This window comes from Rhinatrema bivittatum, chromosome 3, assembly GCF_901001135.1.
Source record: "Rhinatrema bivittatum chromosome 3, aRhiBiv1.1, whole genome shotgun sequence".
NCBI classification, from domain to species: Eukaryota; Metazoa; Chordata; class Amphibia; order Gymnophiona; family Rhinatrematidae; genus Rhinatrema; species Rhinatrema bivittatum.
In genome coordinates, this window is record NC_042617.1 from 584,921,802 (window position 1) to 584,942,179 (window position 20,378).

Genomic DNA, 20,378 nt, shown 5'->3' on the forward strand with positions numbered 1-20,378 from the left:
GGGGGGGGAATGAGAGTGGGGGGGGCCAGAGATGTGCTGGGAGGGAGGGGGGGGGGGGAATGAGAGTGTGGGGGGCCAGAGATGTGCTGGGAGGGAGGGGGGGGGGAATGAGAGTGTGGGGGGCCAGAGATGTGCTGGGAGGGAGGGGGGGGGGGGGAATGAGAGTGTGGGGGGCCAGAGATGTGCTGGGAGGGAGGGGGGGGGGGGGGGAATGAGAGGGTGGGGGGCCAGAGATGTGCTGGGAGGGAGGGGGGGGGGGGGGAATGAGAGTGTGGGGGCCAGAGATGTGCTGGGAGGGAGGGGGGGGGGGAATGAGAGTGTGGGGGGCCAGAGATGTGCTGGGGAGGGGGGGGGGAATGAGAGTGTGGGGGGCCAGAGATGTGCTGGGAGGGGGGGGGGGGGGGGAATGAGAGTGTGGGGGGCCAGAGATGTGCTGGGAGGGGAGGGGGGGGGGGGGGGAATGGGGGGGGGGGAATGAGAGTGTGGGGGGCCAGAGATGTGCTGGGAGGGAGGGGGGGGGGGAATGAGAGTGTGGGGGGCCAGAGATGCTGGTGGAGGGGGGGGGGGGGGAATGAGAGTGACGGTGGGGGCCAGAGATGTGGGAGGGAGAGGTGGGGGGGGTGAGTGGGGGGGGGAAGGGGAGGGGGGAGACGAGTGCTGGGAGGGAGGGGGGGGGGAATGAGAGTGTGGGGGGCCAGAGATGTGCTGGGAGGGAGGGGGGGGGGGGAATGAGAGTGTGGGGGGCCAGAGATGTGCTGGGAGGGAGGGGGGGGGGGGAATGAGAGTGTGGGGGGCCAGAGATGTGCTGGGAGGGAGGGGGGGGGGGAATGAGAGTGTGGGGGGCCAGAGATGTGCGGGGGGGGGAGGGGGGGGGGGGGGAATGAGAGTGTGGGGGCCAGAGATGTGCTGGGAGGGAGGGGGGGGGGGGAAATGAGAGTGTGGGGGGCCAGAGATGTGCTGGGAGGGAGGGGGGGGGGGGAATGAGAGTGTGGGGGGCCAGAGATGTGCTGGGAGGGAGGGGGGGGGGGGGAATGAGAGTGTGGGGGGCCAGAGATGTGCTGGGAGGGAGGGGGGGGGGGGAATGAGAGTGTGGGGGGCCAGAGATGGCTGGGAGGGAGGGGGGGGGGGGAATGAGAGTGTGGGGGGCCAGAGATGTGCTGGGAGGGAGGGGGGGGGGGGAATGAGAGTGTGGGGGGCCAGAGATGTGCTGGGAGGGAGGGGGGGGGGGAATGAGAGTGTGGGGGGCCAGAGATGTGCTGGGGGAGGGGGGGGGGGGGGACATGAGAGTGTGGGGGGCCAGAGATGTGCTGGGAGGGAGGGGGGGGGCAATGAGAGTGTGGGGGGCCAGAGGAGTGTGCGGGGAGGGGGGGGGGGGAATGAGAGTGTGGGGGGCAGAGATGTGCTGGGAGGGGGGGGGGGGGCATGAGAGTGTGGGGGGCCAGAGATGTGCTGGGAGGGAGGGAGGGGGGGGGAGGGAATGAGAGTGTGGGGGGCCAGAGTATGTGCTGGGAGGGAGGGAGGGGGGGGGGAGGGGAATGAGAGTGTGGGGGGCAGCAGATGTGCTGGGAGGGAGGAGGGGGTGGGGTAATGAGAGTGTGGGGGGCCAGAGATGTGCTGGGAGGGAGGGAGGGGGGGGGGGAATGAGAGTGTGGGGGGCACAGAGATGTGCTGGGAGGGAGGGAGGGGGGGGGAGGGAATTGAGAGTGTGGGGGGCCAGAGATGTGCTGGGAGGGAGGGGGGGGGGGGGGAATGAGAGTGTGGGGGGCCAGAGATGTGCTCGGAGAAGGTTAGGGAGGTGGGAATGAGTGTGGGGGCCAGAGATTTGCTTGGAGGGGGCTGGGGAGAGGGGTAGAGTATGTGAGGGCATTAACTGCAAAAAAAAAATAAAATGTTTCAATCTCATGTGTTTTGGGCTTTTTTTGGGCTTGTTTTTTTTGGAAAAAAGTGCTTGTTCTTTCATGAAAACCTGGCAACACTGCTGCCGAGGTGCAATCCCGAGCGCTGCCCGCACCCGGGGGCGGAAATCGCCGAATGTAGCAATGGCAGTACCGGGAGACCCGCACGCTCCTGAGGGTTGTTTCACTTAGTTCAGTCTTTCCTGGCTGCAGGGAGTTTTGAAAACGGTTTGAGTTTTGAAACGTGGTTGGGGGTCAGAAGGATTTAATAATCTTCATTGTAGACAGTATTATTATTATTTTTTATTTCACGATGATTATGCTGTCCCATAGCTTGAATGTGCGCACCTGGGCCCTATCAGTGTAGCTGGTGTTGCTTGCTAAACCATGCTTGAATTTTATAATATTTTAGATTTTTTTTTTGTAATTAAAAAAGGCCCGTGGGCCCAAGTTTGGAGATATGCCTATGTATTTGGAACGCAGAACAATAACGGTGCTGGGATTTGGAAGGAACAAAAGTTTTTGTAAGGTAGTTATAACTTGGCTATTGGACGTATGGAGAAATTGCTTTGTGGATGGGATAACATCTGCTAAAAAGGGTATTAATCACTGATTCTAAGTGAACTGCTTGATCGTGTAGAGTGGTTTATGATAGAAAAGCTAGGATCAGGACTTAAACACATGATAGTTTAAATCATACTTATCATTCATGTCTTTAGTTCAGCTCACAGTTTCCTGAGTTTTTAAATTCATAGGTATAAAATATATGATGTATTAAGAGCAGCAGCTGTGTGTTGGTCTAGCTACTCCCTGAACCTGTTTTTTGCCTTGATTTTTATAACGTCACCATTTGCTAGCTATACGACATACTAAAATGTCAAATGAACCTGTTAAAAGATCCATTACAAAATTGTTGGCCGATTAAAACAGCCAAATTACGAAATCTACAGGAAAACTGAATGACGAGGGCTGTGTCCCTGACCCACCTGAATATTCACTCTCTGAGGTTGAGGATTGGTGGTCTTCCACCTCTCTGGCTGAATTAGTTAATCTTTTGAAAATGTTTTTGGACCGTTTCCTGAATGGATTATAAAAAAATATTACCTCCCACAGAGATTGTAGTAGAAAAAGCTGCACAACTTGTTTTGTTAGTACAAGATCAAGATGAAAAACTGGATACTCTTGACATAAGAACCATTGATCTTGAAAGTGTGATGACTTCACTTACAAATGCATGAATAAGCAAGCAGCTGAGTAGTTCTTCCAACTTCTCTCCTACACAACCACAAGAGATTTCTGTTCCTTCCAAATGATTCTTACATAAGAACATGCCATACTGGGTCAGACCAAGGGTCCATCAAGCCCAGCATCCTGTTTCCAACAGTGGCCAATCCACTAAGTCTATTCCATGTTACTGTTGCTAGTAATAGCAGTGGCTATTTTCTAAGTCAACTTAATTAATAGCAGGTAATGGATTTCTCCTCCAAGAACTTATCCAATCCTTTTTTAAACACAGCTACACTAACTGCACTAACCACATCCTCTGGTAACAAATTCAAGAGTTTAATTGTGCGTTGAGTAAAAAAGAACTTTCTCCGATTAGTTTTAAATGTGCCCCATGCTAACTTCATGGAGTGCCCCCTAGTCTTACTATTATCCGAAAGAGTAAATAGCCGATTCACATCTACCCGTTCTAGACCTCTCATGATTTTAAACACCTCTATCATATCCCCCCTCGGCCGTCTCTTCTCCAAGCTGAAAAGTCCTAACCTCTTTAGTCTTTCCTCATAGGGGAGTTGTTCCATTCCCCTTATCATTTTGGTAGCCCTTCTCTTTTGTCTCCTCCTCTGACCACTGCCAGATTGCACTGCACTAGACTTCGTGTTAAGCATCAAAAATCTGAAACAAGGTTCCACTGCCCCTAAGAATTGAATCTTGATACCTTACTTTTAGGAAAAAGGCTAAGACATAGCTTTTCAGCCAGGTCTTTCCTGCAGAGACTCCATTACCCCGATCTAACTCCCTCCTGCTTCTGATCAAGGACTTATATACCATACTGTGAATTTGACAGCCACTGTAAGTTTATTGTAATTGCTGATTTAAATTGATTGTAATCAGCCTTGAGGCCATTTTTAGTAAAAGGTGGAATAGCAAATGACAATAAAGACATAAAATCTGTCTTAGCACAAAATTTGTATGACATTATACTAATAACAAGACTTCTCATAGCAGTTCAAATCATCCTCACCATCATTTATGGCAAACTTTTGTAGATGATGTAACAAGACTGAAAATGAAATGAATTTTTCTCCTCTAATAATTCAGGTAGCATTTTAACCATGATTTGTTTGCTTTAAGTGTTTAAATTTCTCTAACCAGTTGTTCTACAATTTTCTGGAGTATTGGGGAACAGCCATGTTCAGAGTATAGCTGTGCTAAGAAGGCTGCAGAATTGGAGGAGTTGGAAGGATTTAATAATTATTGAAGCAGTACAGCATACTTATGAGTGTGTACCATATGTAGTAGACAGGACACATTGGATATAGTTTTCTTTTGGTTGCACAAGTAACAGGTTGTCCAACACTCTGTCCTGTAACTGCTGGGGCTCTTGATGATTCTGCCCATTCTCAAGTTGACCCTACCTTTTCCTTTATATTTTAAGCACATAGCATCAGAGACACTTTTATCCTTGAATGAAGCAGTTTTTAAACAGCTGACTGTGCTTGCAGGCCTGCTAGTGAGAGATAAGAACTCCCCAACAGGGCATCGCACTCTCTAAAAGGATGACTCCAGATGTCCCCCAGGATTGGGGGAATGGCAAAGTCCCATTTAGAGATGGGATCAGACTCGGGTTCAGACATAGCTGGCCAAAACTCAGGGACAGCTGTAATTAAAATCTCTAGGACAACTGGAATCTACTCTCTGCTGCAAGCTCTGGAGTCGCTAAGACAGCTGGATCCAGGCGTGGAGTCGCTGGAATGACTCAACGCAGATTCTCTGGTACAGAAACTGGCTTCACTAGGATGGTCAGAGCCTAATTTGTCAGGAATGGAATTACTGAAGCAATCAAGCTGGTGTGGAGGCATAGTACAGGATTTTGTCTTGGAATCCTGGTGGCTTGGCAAGTTCCTTCAGGATAGATAAATATAAGTCCTAGAGGATTCTGCTAGGGCTTCCACAGGATCCACTTTGTCTGGAATAGCTAGAACAGTTCTGCAGGATTCACCAGGACAGGAATAGGAGTTGGAGCAGTACAGATGGCCAGATCCACATTTGCCAGCACAAGAGCTGAAGAACATAAGATATGCCATACTGGGTCAGACCAAGGGTCCATCAAGCCCACTATCCTGTTTCCAACAGTGGCCAAACCAGGACATAAGAACCTGGCAAGTACCCAAACATAAGATAGATCACAAGCTACTATTGCTTATTAATTATCGTAATAGCAGTTTATGGATTTTTCCTCTAAGAACTTAACCAAACCTTTTTAAACCCAGTTACACTAACTGCTGAAACCACATCCTCTGGCAATGAATTCCAGAGTTTAATTATGTGCTGAGTAAAAAAGAATTTTCTTTGTTTGTTTTAAATGAGCTACTTTCTAATTTCATGGAGTGCTCCTGGTCCTTCTGTTATTGGAGAGAGTAAATAACCGATTCACATTAACTTGTTCATGACCTTTCATTATTTTGTAGGCCTTTATCATATCCCCCCTCAGTAGTCTCTTCTCCAAACTGAACAGCCCTAACTTCTTTAGCCTTTCCTCATAGGGCACCCGTTCCATGCCCCTTATCATTTTGGTCACCCTTCTCTGCACTTTCTCCACTGCAGCTATATCTTTTTTGAGATGCAGTGACCAGAATTGCACACAGTATTCAAGGTGCGGTCTCACCATGGAGCAATATAGAGGCATTATATCTTAAATTTTATTTCCCATTCCTTTCCTAAAAGTTTCTAACATTCTGTTTGCTTTTTTGACTGCTGCAGCACACTGAGCCGATGATTTCAATGTATTATCCACTATGACGCCTAGATCTTTCCTAGGTGGTAGCTCCTAATATGGAACCTAACATCGTGTAACTACAGCAAGGGTTATTTTTCCCTATATGCATCACTTTGCACTTGTCCATGTTAAATTTCATCTGCCATTTCGATGCCCAATCTTCCAATCTCGCAAGGTCCTCCTGCAATTCATCACAATCCGCTTGAGATTTAACTACTCTGCATAATTGTGTCATCCACAAATTTGATCACCTCACTCATCATACCCCTTTCCAGATCATTTATAAATACATTAAAATGCACCAGTCCAAGTACAGATCCCTGAGGCACTCCCACTGTTTACCTTTTTCCACTGTGAAAACTGACCATTTAATCCTACTCTCTGTTTCCTGAGTTTTAACCAGTTTGAAATCCACAAAAGAACATCGCCTCCTATCCCATGATTTTTTAGTTTTCTTAGAAGCCTCTCATGAGGGACTTTGTCAGACGACTTCTGAAAATCCAAATACACCACATCTACCGGTTCAAGTTTATTAACCCCTTCAAAAATGAAGCAGAATTGTGAGGCAAGACTTCCTATGAGTAAATCCATGTTGACTGCGTTCCATTAAACCATGTCTTTCTATATGCTCTACGATTTTGATCTTGAGAATAGTTTCCACTATTTTTCCTGGCACTGAAGTCAGGCTCACCTGTATATAGTTTCCCAGATCACACCTGGATCCCTTTTTAAATATAGGGGTTACATTGGCCATCTTCCAATCTTCAGTACGTCGGATGATTTTAATGATAGGTTACAAATTAATTGAAATAGTTCTGAAATTTCATTTTTGAGTTCCTTCAGTACCCTAGGATGCATATCATCCGGTCCAGGTGATTTACTACTCTTCAGTTTTTAAATCAGGCCTAACACATCTTCCAGGTTCACCATGATTTAGTTCATTTGATCTGAATCATCACCCTCTCCAAAAAGGGTATCTCTCCAACATCCTCTACAGTGAACACCAAAGCAAAGAAATTGTTTAATCTTTCCACGATGGCCTTATCTTCTCTAAGTGCCCCTTTAAACACCTTGATCATCAAATGGTCTAGCTGACTCCCTAGCAGCCACATCTCAAAGTGACTGTGGTGTGAATAATGCCCTCATTCTGTCTTTGCCACAGGACAGGGGTCAGGAACCTATGGCTCGGGAGCCAGATATGGCTCTTTTGATGGCTGCATCTGGCTCGCAGACAAATCTTTAATAAAAAAGTAAAAATCTAACAAAATCCCCCACCCTCCTGACGCCCCCCAAGACCTCCAAAATTAATTTACATAGTGAGGGCAAAGGGCCGTCGGCGCCATTTTGACTACTGGCAGCCGACAGCCCAAGTCCAGGAGAGCGCTCCCGGACCCCCGCTGGACCACCAGGACTTTTGGCAGGTCTTGGGGGGGTCAAGAGGGTGGGGGTTGTAGTAAATTAATTTTGGAGGTCTTGGAGGGTGTCAGGAGGGTGGGGGGTTGTAGTAAATTAATTTTGGAGGTCTTGGGGGGCGCCGGAGGGTGGGGGGTTTTGTTAGATTTTTACTTTTTTATTAAAGATTTGTCTGCGAGCCCTGGACCCCCGCTGGATCACCAGGGATTTTTGGCAGGTCTTGGGGGGGGGGGGGGTTAGGAGGATGGGGGGTTGTAGTAAATTAATTTGGCAGGTCTTGGGGGCGACAGGAGAGTAGGGGGTTGTAGTTAGTATGGCTCTCACGGAATTACATTTTAAAATATGTGGCGTTCATGGCTCTCTCAGTCAAAAATGTTCCCGACCCCTGCCACAGGAGATTCGGCATAAGGTTGCAGGATCTGGTTTCTCACCCCCGTTGCTGGCGGAGATGAGGTACAACAGTCTTATGTTCTACACACTGTGTCGTAGAATGCACCTTCAGAGTTCTCAAAAGTAGATTTTGCAGTTTGGACAAAACAGGTGGAGCTTTAATGTATGCCCCTTCCATGGAAAAGAGGCCAGTAGAGTGTTTGCAGCTGCTCTCCTCTCTGTCATCTTTTTTTCACTCACTGCTCCTGTGTTTGGATCAGTGTGTAACAGAAACCATGTATACTCACAGGGGCAGATTTTATGTTGAAACTGTTTTATTGAATTGACGCACATCATTAAACAGGCATCGGCGACATATTTCTTTCTTATATATCCCCAATACTTCCAGTAATAGCTGCCAACAAAGTTTACTGTCAATGAACACTGAAATCCCCCCACCCTAACATTTCGCCAGAATAAAACCGAAAGTCCAAAGAACGTCCACAAGCAAAGGGTATATGAAGTCTGAAGCCCCTATTAGTCATTCAAAATCAGACTGCGTGCCCGATGTGGTAAAGCCTGCAAGTATTCATTCCAAACCTGTATGAAGCGACGTCGTTGTGATGGGCCGGCCTTGGAGGCCAAATTGTCCATTTGCATCATGCGATGGGGATGAATGCGCCACATCCAAAAGGATGGGCCGGCTGAGTCCCGCCAGGTGATAAGGATGACCTTCCTCCCCACCGTAAAGGCCTTTCTCAGAAACCCACGAAGGCTTTGACCTCGGACAAGCGGGCGAGGGATACAGTCAAATAAAATCATATATGGGGATAGAGGAAGATTAATCCCTAACAACCGCCTGAGGTAACCCACAATACTCCCCCAGAACTTATTGATGCCGGGGCAGGCCCAAAAGGCATGAGAAAGGGTCCCTGTGTGAGATGGGCAACATGCGGTAGGTGCCAACTGGGCGTGAAAAGCCAGTTGTGGGGTTATGTATGCCCAGCAAAGCAGCTTGTATTGCATCTCCCTATAGTACATGGCACTGGTGAATTTAGTCAAGTTTGTCATACTTGCCTTAAATACTGCCAGCGGCACCTGAAACACTCCATCCCTATTCCATCGTGCCACCGAGATTTGGTATGAATCAGTCGCTAGCCCTTTGAGAGTTTCTGGTAATACAAAAATAGGGACGGCACCTTAGGGCTGTCAAGCACAAAAAAAATTACAGTATTCTGAAATTGTGAAGGCAATTTTTGAGGGGCCGGGATGGAGGTTACATAGTGTCGGAGCTGCATATAACTAAATATGTGAATCCCAGAGAGCCCATATAAATTCTGAAGCTCTGTAAAAGAGAACATCATTCCTGAAGTATCAAACATATGGCCTAACCTAGTGAGACCTTTAGCCCGCCAATCTCTAAACACCCGAGATTGGGAGCCCGGTGAGAATTCCGGATTACCCATAATGGGTGCCAAAAAAGCACAAAAGGTAGGTACTCCCAATTGCCTGGTGAAAAAGCGCCAAGCATGGCGGATGGGTGCAATGAGCGGGTCCTGTCGTAACTCACTAGAAAGCGCCTTCCCAGGGTACATAAGTACATAAAGTAAGTCTAGAGGGGCTACTAACGTATGTTCCGCCACTAGTGTCACATAATGGGAGTCCTCTAAGATCCAGTCACGAACAATGCGCAGGTTGGCCGCAATGTTATACCGGAGCAGATCTGGGACCCCCATACCACCCCCTCCCCACTTCAATTTAAGCCAGCTCAACGGGATTCGAGCTTTCCTACCCCTCCAAAACGCATGGAGTAATTTGTCAACAGTCCCCAGGTCAGAATTGGTGAGAAGAAATGGGAAGTTCTGCAGCACATAGAGCCATTTAGGCAGGAGAGTTATTTTGAATAAGTTTATGCGGCCCCCTAAAGAAAGGGGGAAATCGCGCCACTGGTGTAACTTATCTTTCGTCAAATTTATTAGTCGCGGAATATTTAGGGAATAAATGCTTTTCACATCAGTAGAAATAAAAACCCCCAAATACTTAAGCGAGTCTGTTGCCCATTTTAAGACCATCGCTCCCTGAGAGTGGATGGGTAGGCCAGAGCTTCCGATTTGTCCCAGTTGATTCGCAGACCTGAGAACGAACCGAAGCTGTGAAACAGTTGTAAAAGGGCCAACAAGGATTTCTCCGAGGAGGTAAGAAAAACCAGTACATCATCAGCAAAAGCAGAATATTTAAAAATCTTCTTTTCCATCCGGGAGTAAAACTACGCCCCCCCCTAACACTCGGGGACGTCTGCAATGCCAAGAGCAAGGGCTCCATGGTCAGCAAAAATAAGAGGGGACAGTGGGCATCCCTGTCGTGTGCCCCGCCTCACTGGAAAAGGGGGAGATAGCGCCCCATTCACCGAAATAGACGCCATAGGGGCATGGTAAAGTAATTGAAGTACTTGAAAAAAAAACCTTGAAACCCCATAGAGTCTAGCAACCGAAACATAAAACTCCATTCAACCCGGTCAAATGCTTTTTCGGCGTCTAGGCTCACCACCAAGAATGGAATATCTGAGCGCCTGCATAGAGCCATCGCCGCGGCCACTCGCCTAATATTAGTCAATGCATAACGTTTTTTGACAAAGCCCACCTGATCGGCTTGTATCAGAGTCGGCAGAATACTCCCCAAGCGATCTGCCATTATTTTGGCCATGAGTTTATGGTCCACATTCAGCAGCGAGATGGGACGATAAGCAGAAGGCCTCGGGGTCCTGACCGGGCTTTGGAATCAATATTACATGGGCTATATTACCATGAGGGAGAAATGAGCCTTGGTCTATCATGTTGTGAAATACTAAAGGAAGAAGATTACTAAGAGGGTCCACCAAACATTTATAGAACTCAGAGCTGAAGCCATCAGGCCCAGGCGACTTTAGCTTTTTGGCTTGGTGAATGGCTTTCCGCACCTCATCCATCGTGATAGGTTCATTTAACCAACGCTGTTGTGCTACCGTATTTGAAGGAAGATTAAATTTGGTGCAAAATTCGCTCCAATGATCCGGATTCCATCCCTCAGACTGATACAGGGATGAATAATATGCTCGGAAAGTTTCTAGGCTGTCAGGCGTGGTATTTACAACTTGACCCCTGGAAGTCCGGATTGCTGGAGTAGATTGTGAACCCTTAGCAGATTTGACCAAGTTGGCTAGCATTTTCCCCGTCTTATTCCCAAACTGATGTAGTTTGAATTGGTAATATAGAACACTTTTTTCCCCTCTCTGATGAAGGAGAGAGTTCATCGCAGTTTGCAGTGAGATAAAGGCTGCATGATGTTGGGGGGATGGCCGAGCCGCGAGGGCCTGTTTGGCTTTTTGTAGCTGGGCACTGAGAAGTAAGAGTCTCTTATCTATGGACTTTCTCCAATGAGCAACGTAGGAAATTATGTCGCCCCGTAGTACCGTCTTAGCGGTCTGCCAAAATAAGACAGGGTCATCACTGTGCTGCGCGTTAAGTGCTGCATAATCTTCCCACCTCTCTCTGATATAGACCTGAAAAGCATTATCCTCCGCTAAAAAAGAGGGGTAACGCCAAATGGCGCATTTTGGGGTCAGCCGGGTTAGCCGTCAACTCCAGCCAAATGGGTGCGTGGTCCGAGACAACAATATCTCCTATGCCGGCAGTAAAAACTTTGGAAAAATAGTGTGTACTTACAAAAAAATAATCCAGACGCGACTGAGTCGCGTGCGCTCTAGACGTGAGAAAAATCTTTTTCAAATGGGTGAAGGGTCCTCCAGGAGTCCACTAAATGCAGGGTATGCTCTAAATCGTGTATTTCCTTACTGGGATGACCTGCATGTGTCACTGCCGAAGTTTTATCCCACTCAGGGTCCCTTAAAGCATTAAAATCCCCTACCACCACCAGTGCCTTGTCTATATACGGGAGGAATAATTTAAGAAATTCCTGATAATAGGGAGCTTGGTGTGTATTTGGGGCATAAACACAACAAAGTACGATAGGGACGTGATTTAACTCTGCTTCAAGGATCAAGTACCTGCCATTAGGGTCTTTAATTTCATTAAACACTTGAAACATGAGATTCTTTTGAATAAAATGGCCCACTCCTGCAGATTTGGAACTGGCAGATGCAAAGTGAACTGCTCCCACCCAACTTTGGCGTAATTTGATATGTTCCCCATCAGTTAAATGGGTTTCTTGGAGAAAAGCAATGTCCGTGGAGGTCCTCTTTAAAACTTGTAAAATTTTAGACCTTTTAATTGGTAAATGGATACCACATACGTTCCAAGATACTAACTTAGGGCCGTGATTAACCATTTTCGTAGGCAAGAAGGATTATTAGAGCATAGGATTTCAATTTTGAAGGAGGTGATGGCCGTCCCAGCAAGGACCATCCCCTCGGCAGTCGAACCTCATTTACTCGTGGACCGTGACTAGCGTGGAGCTCACTCCATGAACCCCCATATCCAGATGGCGGCTTGCGAGAGTTCTGAAAATCCCACCCCCCTACTCCCCCCTCCATCCCCATCCTAATCCAAAAATTACAATTAACCCTTCTAGTGGAGATCACTCGAGACGCTAAGGCTCCCCTCTACTCCCATCAACCCCACCCCCTATATATATGTGAAGTCAATGCCTCCCCTCCCCTTCTGTTTTTTTTTTTTTTTGAGAGGCATAGAATCCCAAATTACAAACTCCAAAGAAGACTTAATATGGGTGCCAACCCCCAATGACAGGCTTACCACAGGTCAGCTAAGTACTAGAAGCTAGGAGCGGTCCGTCATTGCAAGCAACCCTTAAAAGCTGTTGGCTACAACCCGAAAACTGTACTATATCAACAGGTGGTCTTCAAACATGCGAAAGGAGGAAGGAAGGGAAGAAACTAGAAAAGCCTTTCCCCATTCTGCGGTCATATTTAACTCTGTCTGTCTGTATTATATTTTTTTTTTCTTTTTCGCCCCCCCCCCCCCCCTTTGTTTCCTGTTTTGTTTTTTTTTTCCCTCCCGAATCAAGGGAGTTAGCAGAAATTATTCACTATCCCTAACGATAAGGGAAGAAACCCTGGGAACCCAAACCTAGCACAAAACACATGGAAGTATTTCAAACAAGATAACCCACTGACCATCCATACAACAACCCACAAAGAGAAAGCACTCGCTGCCATTTTGTCAACCAGGCTCAGCCCGGTTGACAAAAAGTCTCAGGGTGTCTCTCCTTCCCCAGTTGTTGCCGCATCGAGAGAAGCGATGTAGTCGCGGATTGTTGCTGCCTCAGTGAACCATTGCGGACCGCCAGGAGTAGAAACCCTCACCTTGGCCGGATACACCAGGACCGCTCGCTGGCCTAGATTATGGAGTTGAGCGCAGAAGGGGGAGAGAGCCCTGCGCTGCGCTGAGAGAGCCGCTGAGAGAGTCGGTTAGTGTGTTGGTCGAGCAGCGCTCTAATGTTCGTGACGTCAGAGCGCATGGCATGGAGGCCATCTTCCGTCTCCGAGACCCTGTGCTCCATTTCTTAAAACCGGCTTTCATATCCAGAAAGTGAGTAGTTAAACTCTGCAGTTTGGTGAGAGAGCTTTTTAATTTCGGGCTCCAAAGCCGCTACCACCGCCACCCTTATGTCTGCCCAGTTCGATGGCACGGGGGAGTCGGGGAGGCAGGTCTCATCGTCTGAGAGCGTTTCCGTAGGCCTCAGCTTCTCTCGGTCCCGATCTCTGTCTTTCTCTTTTTTGGCAGTGCGCGTGGTCATCTTGAATTTTTAAAGCAGGCCCCTGAAGAGTATCTATCTACGCGAAGTAATCAGGTCTGGCACAAACAGCACGCTGTGATGGGCTAGGATGGGGTTAGTCGGTGCAGCAGGGAGCCAGCAGAGGAAAGCTACAGCGTCACGTGATCTCATCCAGGGGCAGATTTTAAAACCTACACGTGCGGCCTACATTTGCGCGCACAAATGTATGCTTGATTTTATAACATGAGCGCGCGCCGCCGCGCTCATGTTATAAAATCTGGGGTCAGTGTACGCAAGGGGGTACACACTCGTGCACCTTGCGCGCACCAAGCCCTAGGAGAGCCCCGATGGCTTTTCCCGTTCCCTCCGGCCCCAGCCCGAAAAAAAAAAATACCCCGTACCTTTATCCCAGTAGTTAAGCCTGCCAGCTGAAGAGAGGCCTCTGGCCTCGCCCTGCCCCCGGACCGGCCATTTTTTCAAGCCCCGGGACTTGCGCGCGTCCCGGGGCTTTACGCGTGCTGCTGGGCCTTTTGAAAATAGGCCCAGCAGCACGCGTACACCCCCCCCCCCCCCTCCCGCTCGTAAATCCATTTGGATTTACGCGTGTAGGCTTTTAAAATCTGCCCCTTAGGCTTCATCTTGACAATGCAGCAGTAGACTGTACTTGAAATATTGTAGTTAAAGTAAAGATAACACCAAATATATGTGGCTGGCCTAATGTTTTCTGACTGATAGTGAGTCAAAAAGAGGCATGTGTTGCAAGAGATTTTGTGTATGACTGCCAACATTTTGCTTGATGGGCCTACTGCTAGGACTCTGGCCTAGCCCTCACATGTGGGTCAGATAGTGCCATAGGTGTGATGGAACTCCAACTGGGCCTTCAACATGGAGAGCAGCAGCTCTAGAAATCCTGTAAATCACAAGCTTAAAGGCACTGCCTAAAGCTACAGGTAGACAATTTTAAGGCATCAATCACAGCCTCATCCCATAGCTCACAACCTTGCGCATGTGAAGTTAAGTATCTGTATTTGGGATGTTTTGTGTCATATAGGCCTGCAAAGTCACTGCTGCCAGCAGTGCCTCAGCTGTTTCAGAGCCAGTGCTGACATCAGAGTGAAACATAGAAATGACGGCAGAAAAGGACCAACAGTCCACATCCAGTCTGCCCAGCAAGCTCATGGAAGGATCCGCTGCTCCACACAAGTCACCCCCATACCCACCAGCCTCCCAGACCATCAAATCCAGAACCCTTGTTGATCGCTGCCTGAATCTAAAATCCCTGCCACCTCTTGCCATGAAGCAAAGAGCAATGCTGGACTTGCATCAAGAGTTACAGGCTTCAGCATGTTACCCCCATGCTTATCTGCCCTCCCATCTGCAAAACTCAATGGCCCCACCGGTCGCTGTCTGAATCCAATTCCCCTTCCCTCTCCCTCCCCTGAAGCTGGTACTGGAGTCACAGATGCCAGGACTGGATTTGCCAGAACTGCACTAGCTAGGAAATGAGTTATTTATTTATGTTTTTATTTATTTTTTAAAAAATGTCTAGCCTGCACCTTTCAAATGTTTGGAGCAGGGTACAAAGTTACATACATAAATCAAGATGCAACAAAAAATAACAGAACAATGATGAAAAGAACACATTTCTTAGCATCCAGTCAGATGAATTCAGAACAAGTGGGTTATGAACCTTTACAAGCAGATGGAGATGGAGCAAATTGATGTATTCTCCGTCTCCAGCAGATGGTGGACGTACATCTCCCTACTGATGATTGTATCAATTTGAAAAAAGGAGAAATAAATTTGCACCGCTCTCCTGCGGTGATACCAAAAGGTCCGTCCCCCAGTTGAGAATGCCTGAGAGAATTTCCAGGGTCCCCTTAGCCATTAAGCAGCTGAAAAGCAGCAGGTGTAGGAAGCCGAGCGTGGCGTGACAGCATATGCCCTCTCCCCCCGCTGAGCTCAGGTAAGTTTGAAAATGAAAAATACAGAGACCGAGAAGGAGGGTGTTTAGTGTAGGGTTTCTTCCTTCCCCCAGTCGCCATGCAGACATCCCACTCAGTGAGAGGTCGAGAGACGTGGGCAGCCTGACAGGTTGACTAGCCTCTGTAGGCTAGACTCCACTCTCTTTCACTGCGCGCCGCATGGTGGGCCTCAACCGCATTTTGCGCACTTTAGGATGCCCTCTAGAGGACTGTCAGTTCAGTGTGTGCGTCTAGCTATGCGTCCAAGTTGGCTGTCCAGTTTTTGGATGCTTAGGCAGGCCTAGTAGTCTGTGCGTCCAAGTTAAGCAGCGCCTTAAGTGGCCGTCTACTTACCTGTGCACACAAGTTTAATGTTGCTGTGTGCTTAAGTTTTTTTTTATGGTTCCTATCCTGGGGACGCCTAGAATTTTTTGGATGTCCTAAAAAAAAAAAAAAAGCTAGATGCATGCCTCCAGCTGCTGATTAGCACGCTGCTGGGCTAATGGAGCCTAATTCTAAGAAACCTAAGCACCTTTCTCTTTGCACTGCCTGTCATATTCGGGCATCTCATTTAGGAGTGCCCGTTGACTTGTGCCAGCGCTGTTTGGAGGCTCAGGGAGAATATCTTTCTTCAATTTCACTAAGCCTGGTCCTTCCCAGCCGGATATAGGTCTGGGTAAAGACGTTTCAGGTGGAGCGCCTGTTTTTGGAATTCCTCCAACTGGTTCTTTAGCAGGGGGCGGCAGCTCAGTGAGTATGCCTCAGGTACCTCCTGATCTGGATACTTCTGCATTTTCATGGGTAGACTTGATTGACAAACTGAAGAGTAGTAAAGCACCTGGACCGGATGGTATACACCCCAGAGTTCTGAAGGAACTAAAAAATGAAATTTCAGACCTGTTAGTAAAAATTTGTAACCTGTCATTAAAATCATCCATTGTACCTGAAGACTGGAGGATAGCTAATGTAATCCCCATATATAAAAAGGGACGATCCGGGAAACTACAGACTGGTTAGCCTGATTTCGGTGCCAGGAAAAATAGTGGAAAGTATTCTAAACATCAAAATCACAGAACATATAGAAAGACATAGTTTAATGGAACGTCGTCAGCATGGCTTTACCCAAGGCAAGTCTTGCCTCACAAATCTGCTTCACTTTTTTGAAGGAGTTAATAAACACGTGAATAAAGGTGAACCTGTAGATGTAGTGTACTTGGATTTTCAGAAAGCGTTTGACAAAGTTCCTCATGAGAGGCTTCTAGGAAAAATAAAAAGTCATGGGATAGGTGGCGATGTCCTTTCGTGGATTACAAACTGGCTAAAAGACAGGAATGAGAGAGTAGGATTAAATGGACAATTTTCTCAGTGGAAGGGTGTGGGCAGTGGAGTGCCTCAGGGATCTGTACTGGGACCCTTACTTTTCAATATATTTATAAACGATCTGGAAAGAAATACGACAAGTGATGTAATCAAATTTGCAGATGATACAAAATTGTTCAGAGTAGTTAAATCACAAGCAGATTGTGATAAATTGCAGGAAGACCTTGTGAGGCTGGAAAATTGGGCATCAAAATGGCAGATGAAATTTAATGTGGACAAGTGCAAGGTGATGCATATAGGGAAAAATAACCCATGCTATAGTTGCACAATGTTAGGTTCCATATTAGGTGCTACTAACCAAGAAAGAGATCTAGGCGTCATAGTGGATAACACATTGAAATCGTCAGTTCAGTGTGCTGCGGCAGTCAAAAAAGCAAACAGAATGTTGGGAATTATTAGGAAGGGAATGGTGAATAAAACGGAAAATGTCATAATGCCTCTGTATCACTCCATGGTGAGACCGCACCTTGAATACTGTGTACGATTCTGGTTGCCGCATCTCAAAACGATATAGTTGCGATGGAGAAGATGTAGAGAAGGGAAACCAAAATGATAAAGGGGTTGGAGCAGCTCCCCTATAGGGAAAGATTAGAGAGGTTGGAACTTTTTAGCTTGGATAGGATACGGCTAAGGGGGGATATGATAGAGGTGTTTAAAATCATGAGAGGTCTAGAACGGGTAGATGTGAATCGGTTATTTACTCTTTTGGATAATAGGAGGACTAGGGGGCACTCTATGAAGTTAGCATGAGGCACATTTAAAACTAATCGGAGAAAGTTCTTTTTCACTCAACGCACAATTAACTCTGGAATTTGTTGCCAGAGGATGTGGTTAGTATAGCTGTGTTTAAAAAAGGATTGGATAAGTTCTTGGAGAAGTCCATTACCTACTATTAATTAAGTTGACTTAGAAAATAGCCACTGTTATTACTAGCAACAGTAACATGGGATAGACTTTCGACTGGATTTTAATATCTACACACTGGCATAGATTTGTGCACGCAACCCAGCCGTGCACATATTATAAAATCTGGGGTCGGCGCCGAGCCCTATGGGAGCCCCGATGGCAATCCCCCCCCCCCCCCCCCCCCCCGACCTTTGTTTTGTTATTTATGCCTGCCTCTGCCGGCCGAGTGCCAGCGCGCGATCCCTGGGCCCAGCGGCAGTGGAGAGGCCTCTGGCCACACCCACGCCCCACCTATTCTTTCAAGCCCTAGGACTTAAGCCCCAGGACGTGTGTATGCGCATAGGCATAGGTTCTTGTAGCCTGGATTGGCCACTGTTGGAAACAGGATGCTGGGCTTGATGGACCCTTGGTCTGCCCAGTATGGCATGTTCTTATGTTCTAATCCCCCCACAGAGGCGGTGGTGAATGTCAGAGGCTCGGAGACCAGAATAGAAGAAAAAGTGAGAGGAATCCCTAACATTATTTTTTATTTATTTTATTTATTTATTTATTTAAGGTTTTTATATACCGGCAATCATGATCTTTCTCTCATTTCCTTCTTCCTCTTGTTTTTACACCTTAGCTGCTCAGCCCATCCCCGCCATGTACAATGTCCATCTCCGGCTGTGGGGGAAGAAGGCTAATGCCTTCACCGCCAACCTTGGCTTCTTGCACCCACTAGTCTTTTAGCTGTTCTCTCTTGGCAGCTAAGTCCAGGCTGGAAAACCAGCTACTGGACCAAGGCACTCAACTGAGGGAGGAATTATGATATCACCTCAGGAGAATTCGACTGAGGGAGGGACCATAAGTTATACACTGAGGAGAAGCAGAACATAAATCTCCTTCTTCTTTCTCCTTTTTAACAAGCAATCCCCTGTAGGGAAATGCATGTCCACATCTCCGGCGAGGTCAAATACTAGGCTGATGTCAGTGCAGGGGTATATATATACACCGTGATATCAGCTTTGCTTTGTCTCCATCTGCTGGTAGAGGTGCATAACCCATGAGTGTTATGCGCGTATCTGTTAAAATCCGGGGTCGGCGCGCACAAGGCTGCTCAAAATCGGCAGCCTACGCGTGCCGAGCTGTGCAGCCTGCCTCTGTTCCCTCCGAGGCCGCTCCGAAATCAGAGAGGCCTCGGAGGGAACTTTCCTTCCACCCCCCTGCACCTTCCCCTCCCTTCCCCTACCTAACCTTTCCACCCCCCTGCACCTTTAATCCAAACGTTACGCCTACCTGAGGTAGGCGTAACTTGCGCGCGCCGGGCCGGCTGCCGGCGTGCCATGTTCCGGTCTGGGGGTTGGTCTGGAGGCCGTGGCCCCGCCCCCGGGCCAGAACCATGCCCACGGCCCCGCCCCAGAACGCCCCTGATGACGTGCCGGCCGTGACATGCCGACACCCCCCCCCCCGATGATATGCCGGCCACGACACGCCCCCAACATGCCCCCCCCCCAGGAAAGCCCTGGGACTTACGCGCGTCCCGAGGCTTTGCGCGCATCGACAGGTTTTCAGGGGTTACGCGCGTAACCCTTCGAAAATCTACCCCAATGTGTATGCACAGAACTGCAGCTGTGGTGCTCATGATTCATATCAGAAAAAGAAACATTGCCAGTGGGGAGATCTAACAAATAGACAAAAGGGGCGCATGACAAAAGAGACTCATGATGCCGAAACCACAGCCATCTGGTGGGGCTGAAACTCAGAAGAGAGATGACAGCCAGTGTGAACAGGAAAGATACTAATGTTGGGACAATAGTGGGCTAAGATGAAAAGAAACAGATCCAATAATTTGTAATCTATACCAATTATAGCTTTTTCTTATTGTGCCTTTCTGTAAACTGTTGTGATGGTGAATTAACTTAAAGATGGTATAGAAGAGTTTTTAAATAAATAAAATAAAAATAAACAATTGTATTAATGTGCTGGGATAGGAGGAAACTGGTAAACAAAGAAAGGAATTCTCTATAAAATTAGCTAATATCCAGGCTGAAGGAATTCCGACAGTGCCTATCAGGTCTGTTATTTGGCCCTACTTCCCAATACTGTCTTATTTTGCATACCAATAAATGCTTCTAACCTGACTGAGTACTGTGTTTATCTGTAAACACAGAGATAAGCACTGTAAGAAGCCTTCAGAACTGACATCCTGCTGTCCTCAGAGAACACCTGTTACAGGTAAACAATTCTACTTTTTATTTATTTATTATTTTTATATACCGACATTCGTTCTGAGATATCACATCGGTTTACATTCAGGTACTGTAGGTATTTCCCTATCCCCAGAGGGCTTACAATCTAAGTTTTGTACCTGAGGCAATGGAGGGTAAAGTGACTTGTCCAAGGTCACAAGGAGCGACAGTGGAACTCGAACCGTGGTCTCCTGCTTCATAGCCACTGCTCTAACCACTAGGCTATTCCTGCTCCCTTTCTCTGACGACAAGCAGGATAGCAATCCTCACACATAGGTGAATCTTTAGCTACAGGCTGCCTGCCAACATAAAAGGGGACCAACAAAAAAACAAGTGCCCATAGGCACAACAGTTACCTGTTTTGTTGGTAACGGGGCCTGAACAAAAACAGGCCCTAAGCGGGAAAAAAGTTGGGTTCTACATGTCAAACAATTTATGAAGGATAAATTGGCCAAACCTACTGTCGCGTTGGCCATCTCTATACAAACAA